Source organism: Anopheles merus, unplaced genomic scaffold (genome assembly GCF_017562075.2).
Source record: "Anopheles merus strain MAF unplaced genomic scaffold, AmerM5.1 LNR4000049, whole genome shotgun sequence".
Lineage (NCBI taxonomy): Eukaryota > Metazoa > Arthropoda > Insecta > Diptera > Culicidae > Anopheles > Anopheles merus.
The window spans coordinates 126752-131650 of record NW_024427629.1 but is presented as its reverse complement, the minus strand read 5'-3'; the positions used below and the strand labels follow the sequence as shown (position 1 = coordinate 131650).

The window sequence follows — 4899 nt, the reverse complement described above, 5'->3', positions numbered from 1 at the left end:
ATCTCCGCACAAATCAATCAGAGCTTCCAACTAGATCTCTTACCTCGTTCATCAACACACTGAAAGATGCAGATCACCGGGAAGAACGCAAAGCATAATAATCTGCACAAACATAGACAGATCAAAAGGGGAGTGAGTGAAATAAAAATACATATCTTCCAGACACCTTTGCCGCTCTGTTTGCTTTTACCATTGCAGCCTTCCAGGGTATATAAAGCATCCCAAAACATTGGAATGATCATCAAATTCAAGCAAGCTCTAGAACGGAGCTGATCTTCTCGTTCTGCAAACAGTGTTTAGGTGATTGTTTACATCATGCTGAAGTTGGCACTTTTCGTCGGTTTGGTTGGGTGTGTGGTTGCGTACGATTTCCAGGATTCGTTCTACAGTAAGTGTTTGTTTTGATTCCGAATATTGAATGATCATTGCAAAAATATATTTATTTACCTTTGCAACAGATGAGGTCTTGATGGAAGATTTGCTGGACAATGCAGATGAGCCCGTCATGTTCGGTCGGTTCCGTCGCTCGGCGTCTGAAGTGCAGGATGATAAGTGCAAGCGCAAGTACAAATGCTGCAACGATGCCAACACGGAGAACATGGAAAAAATCCACGAAATCAAGAAGCAGTGCTTCATGGAGGTGCGCAACAAGAACAAGGCCGATGGAGGTAAACATGACGAAGCGATTTTGGCTATTTGTTTTCCCAATACCAATTTCAAATCACTCTCTTCCCACAGCTTACGAACCGGTTGACTTCTTCTCGTGCGAACGGCTCAACAAAACCAAGATGGAAGTGATCTGCGCCATGGAGTGCGTCGGCCGCAAGAAGGAAGTCGTCAACGAGGACGGTACGCTGATCGAGCCGAAGCTGATGGAGTTTGTGAAGAGCAACTTTGCGGCGGACGACTGGCAGCAGCCGCTGCTGGCGGGGCACATCGAAACCTGCGTCAAGGAGGCGAAGGACAAGGCGGCCAAAATGCCCCGGGAGGCGGGCCAGTGCAGCTCGGAAACGTCCAACTTTGGGTACTGCATGTGGCGTCAGATGGCGCTGGCCTGCCCGAAGGATAAGCAGGTGGCCAACAAGCGCTGCGATCGCATCCGCGAGAAGCTGGCCAACAATGAGCCGCTGCACTACTATAAGGCTGAGCTGGAGGATATGTAAGGTTTTTCGTGAGAATGCGTGATAAGACAAACACAAAACGGGACGTACCGGGGTATCGAAATAAAAGGCAATGATGCAAAAAGCATTCAAAGCATGTGAGATTTCTTTATCATAAATTAGATAAGTCGTTTTAATGCAAATAATAAGTTTATTACGCTCTTTTTCTAATTCAACCTATCGGTCATAACACCTTCAACGCCCCAATAAAATTCGCTAATCCATGCCTAGGCTTTTGCGGAAAAGAAGTTCCAGGCTAGGCGCCCACCGCCTTACTGTCTCGCCAGCTTGATATCTACTCCCGAATAATCCCAAAAATGCGCCTCACGCCACGCAAAAACTGGCCATTGGTTGGTCGGCCTACACGTCACCCGACACATAGCGTTGTATCGGAATTCGGTCGAAATGCGGAACGCAATAGATAACTTGTAGCAAATGCACGCGAAAGAGCTAGACCACCGATGAGTTCATAGGCGCTATGCCTGGGGAACGCTGAATCGGAACTACAAACACACACGCGCGCAAAAACAATTCGATTCATTCAGTGGGAGTCTACAACAGTAAGCCAAACTTACTACTCCTACCCATCCCGTTGTTATCTCGTTATGCGATGTTATTTTGGAGGTTTCGATGTTTTTCTCCCCTAATTTTTAATCAATAGGAGGATCATCATTCGGTTTGACGAGTGATAAAATGGATACCAAATTCCAGTAGTTTATGCCTGTGACAAAGGGAAGGAATGATAACAAACTAACACATTACCACCGCTCACGATATTGTATTGGAGATGGCCTAAAACATTAGGTTCACTTAAAGCTGTCCAGCACGGGTACAAGTCCGTTTAGTTGGAAGGTGACCGCGGGACTAGTTGTATCTTGAAAGAAGCATTGAAGTGATTTTGTAAAGATAGAAGTGAAGTGTTACTAGTGGAATAAACAAACAAGCAAAAACTGTGAACTGTAAACTACAATAAAAGCTCGTTTTAACGTGATCTTCAAGTGAACAATAGTTCCCAAAACAAAAGCCACACAATGTTTAAGCTTCTCCGACAACTCCCAGTGCGCCATCACTCCCCGAAAGAAACGCTAACGCGTGTGGTGTCCCAATACGGCGTAGTAATAAAGCGAAACTTCTCCAACGATCACGACCCAATCGTTGATCTGCCCGGGCTGGGAAAGCTCAAAGGTTCCTACACCAAAACTGCCTGGACGGGGGCACCGGTCCAACAGTTCCTGAACGTACGATACGCCGAACCCCCGGTGGGAAAGAACCGCTTCAAGGCACCGATCCCTGCCCAACCGTGGGAAGGCATCCAGGACGTATCGGTCCGGGGTCAGGGCGCACCGTGCTACGGTGATCTGAAGAAGCTACCGAAAGATCAACTAAAATCGTCCAACCTGGAAGATTGCATTAGTTTGTGCGTGTATACGAAGGACACTACCGCCAAGCGTCCGGTGGCGGTTTACATTCACGGCGGTGGTTTCTACAGCGGTAGTGCCGCCCAGCATCCACCGGAGTACTTGCTGGAGAAGGATATCGTGCTGGTAGTGCCACAGTATCGGCTCGGTGCGCTTGGGTTTATGTCCACCAAGACGGAGACGATTCCGGGCAATGCGGCCATTATGGATGTGCTGCTGGCGTTCGAGTGGGTTCAGAAGCACATCGAGCATTTCGGGGGCGATCCGACGCAGGTGACGGCCATTGGACAGTCGGCCGGAGCGGGCATACTATCTTCGTTGCTGTTCAGCCCGGCCCTGAAGGAGTCGTACTTTCAAAAGATCATTCTCCACTCGGGTGCTGCTTTTGGCAGCTGGCAGTTCGATCATAATGGGGAGCGTAATGCACGAGACATTGCGCGGCGTGCCGGGTTCGATCCGAAAGCACCGCTGGAGCAGGTGGAGGAGTTCCTGCTGCAGCTGGACACGTACACGCTGCTGAAGGCGTTCATGCATCACAACGTGAGTGGTTTTATTTTCTTATTATGTGTGATTTTATTACAAAGTCCCCTTTCTCGATGTCAGTGGCAAGGTCTTCACAAGGGAATCAACAACACCGGCGGTCGTATGACGATCGGGGGTCCATCACAGCTCTTCCCCAAAACACCGTACGAGGTGATGAAGGCCGGTGGTGGTAGGAAAAACATTCCCATGCTTACCGGTGTGGTGAAAGACGAGGGTACGTTTGCGCTGGTGGACGTGTTCACGATCTTGAGTGCGCTGAAGCTGCACGACAAGAAGGACTTCCTGCGGTACGATATGATCGAGGATATTCAGCGAATTCTCGGTACGGTTGAGGTGTCGTGTTCGGTGACGCCACTCGCCGTGAAGAGTATGCTCGATATGGAGGCGGCTGCTAATGGGGACATCTTGAAGATGGTTCCAGGGCTGATCGATGTGAGTGATCGTGAACGCTCGTAAAGCTTGCTCCGTTTATATGACAAAATAAACTCTTCCCTGTTCTTCAGCTCTGTGGAATGCATCTGATCAAGTCAAGCGTGCTGCGGCTAGCACAGTACAACAGCCGCCACACGCCGGATCGAACGTTCGTGTACTCGTTCGACTACCGTGGCGAGCATACCCGGTTCGGCTACGATCAGGACATCAGCCACATCCCGTTCGATGGAGGTGTGCATCATACCAACGATCTGCTGTACCTTTTCCCTTACCCACCCACCGCTGCCCAGCTGAACGAACCGGACACAGCGATGGCAAAGAAGATGGTCGATCTGTGGACGTCGTTCATAGTGGAGGGCGTACCCAAGTCACGCGATCTTCCCCACTGGCCAGCGTTTAACCGTAAGTTTAGGCCGCCGTACCTCTAACCACACTAACAACTCTACTAATCCAAACCGGCTGTGACTTGCACCGCTTGCAGAGATCTTCGGCCCGTACGTTCACCTTGACCGGGAGCTTACCATTGGCAGCAACTTCCTGGACGAATTCACGGTCAACGCTGACGCGGCCCGGCGACAGCGGCAGCAGCAAAAAGAATCATCCGCACCGGCGGACCGCGGCGTCACAACACGGCAGCAGGACGAACTAATCCGGCGGAATCTTACCCAGCAGCAGCAACGGGTGTAGTGTGACAGGGGTTGTGTTAATCCACTTTGGCAAGTCTTTCCGATAACAAGCAGACAAAAAAACAGTACAAAACAATACGGAAACCTGTGACGAGGTTTAGCTGGATACCAACACAAAACAAGTTATCTATTCTTAGATGGCGAAGGTATCATTTACCTGAAGCTGATAATGAAGATTATTTGATAACGGCAGTTCAACAAGGAACTTCTGCCATATTCGTACGCACTTTTTACCCCTAGCTAAAGGTGTTTTTTAATGGAGTTCGTTTCGTCAGGTTCATGATTAATTGATGTTAGATTAAAATACAAAAAATATGTAACAAAATACAGTAGTGATAAGTAATACAGACAATAACTAAAATAACATTAGGCAAGTAATAATTGAATTCCGTTGCTGTCTTTCCGTTCATCAATTCTTCATAAACATCCATTAATATTAAAAACTCTTTAGCTTCAGTTATTAAGTTAAGTTAATAATGGTCTAATGATTAGACCTAGCGATATCTACCTAACCTAATGTAGATAGTTCTTCATTCGATTTATCACCCCGTAGTAGTAATTCCCAAGAAGAAATAGACTATACAGTGATACCAAGGGATTCCCGGGACAAAATGTCTCAAGAGTGCTCTCAATAAAGGCCTTAGATGAGCTCATCATGAG

The 4899-nt window shown here is 48.1% G+C and overlaps 1 pseudogene; it reads left to right on the top strand.

Annotated features, from left to right (window-relative positions):
- Positions 1 to 255: 255 nt before the first annotated feature.
- Positions 256 to 4620, top strand: LOC121601260 (annotated as a pseudogene).
- Positions 4621 to 4899: the final 279 nt, after the last annotated feature.